The sequence below is a fragment of the Schistocerca serialis genome, chromosome 2 (genome assembly GCF_023864345.2).
Source record: "Schistocerca serialis cubense isolate TAMUIC-IGC-003099 chromosome 2, iqSchSeri2.2, whole genome shotgun sequence".
Classification (NCBI taxonomy): domain Eukaryota; kingdom Metazoa; phylum Arthropoda; class Insecta; order Orthoptera; family Acrididae; genus Schistocerca; species Schistocerca serialis.
In genome coordinates this window covers 653,677,591-653,679,037 of record NC_064639.1, presented here as the reverse complement: position 1 = coordinate 653,679,037, position 1,447 = coordinate 653,677,591, and positions in this window count along the sequence as shown.

Genomic DNA, 1,447 nt, shown 5'->3' with positions numbered 1-1,447 from the left:
ATATAAACAAGATGTCTCAGTACACACAGAGTAACAGTGCGAAGAATAGCGAGACAAGAAACAAAAGATCCTGATGACTGAATAAGCTATGGAAAATTAACAAAAGGCTTAAGTCAAGTCTGCTCACAACAGAGACGACAAATGGCCTGGTACAATGGTTCAAACTCTGAGCTACTTCCGAATTTTCGGCTCGTATCGCAGGGATCACAAACAGTTAAATACGATAGCACACAGGCCAAAGTTTACACGATTATCAGACAGACGGTTCACGCAGATCTCCCACCTTAGGATAACTGATGACTGTGGGGGCACCAAAAGAAAAAGAAAAGACTCCCAGATCACTAAATAACTAAGAATCATTAGAAGCAGAGAGAAATGTAATGCTGAAAATCTTCATTTAACACACGATGTCCAAAGGCAGCCACTACTCGCATTATTTGATAGATACTCGATGACGGCTAAGTGACTTGATTTTTACACTACAAGCGGTAGCGGTTTGATTATATTATGATTACCTGATGTGGTGGCCAGGAAGAAAAAGTTAATTCATCTTCATTAACATGGTTGGGAAGGGAGTGAGACAGGGTTGTAGCCTCTCCCCCGATGCTATTCAATCTGTAAATTGAGCAAGCAGTAAAGGAAACAAAAGAAAAGTTCGGAGTAGGTATTGAAGTCCATGGAGAAGAAATAAAAACTTTGAGGTTCGCCGATGACATTGTAATTCTGTCAGAAACAGCAGAGGACTTGAAAGAGCAGTAGAACGGAATGGACAGTGTCTTGAAAGGAGGGTATAAGATGAACATCAACAAAAGCAAAACGAGGATGATGGAATGTAGTCGAATTAAGTCGGGTGATGCTGAGGGAATTAGATTAGGAGATGAGACACTTAAAGTAGTAAAGGAGTTTTGCTATTTGGGGAACAAAATAACTGATGATGGTCGAAGTAGAGAGGATATAAAATATAGACTGGCAATGGCAAGGAAAGCGTTTCTGAAGAAGTGAAATTTGTTAACATCGAGTATTGATTTAAGTATTATGAAGTCGTTTCTGAAAGTATTTGTATGGAGTGTAGCCATATATGGAAGTGAAACGTGGACGATAAATAGTTTAGACAAGAAGAGAGTAGAAGCTTTCGAAATGTGGTGCTAGAGAAGAATGCTGAAGATTAGATGGGTAGATCACATAACTAATGAGGAGGTATTAAATAGAATTGGGGAGGAGTTTGAGGCACAACTTGACTAGAAGAAGGGATCGGTTAGTAGGACATGTGTTGAGGCATCAAGGGATCACCAATTTAGTACTGGAGGGCAGCGCGGAGGGTAAAAATCGTAGAGGGAGACCAAGAGATGAATACACTAAGCAGATTCAGAAGGATGTAGGCTGCAGTAGGTAGTGGGAGATGATGAAGCTTGCACAGGATAAAGTAGCATGGAGAGCTGCATCAAAC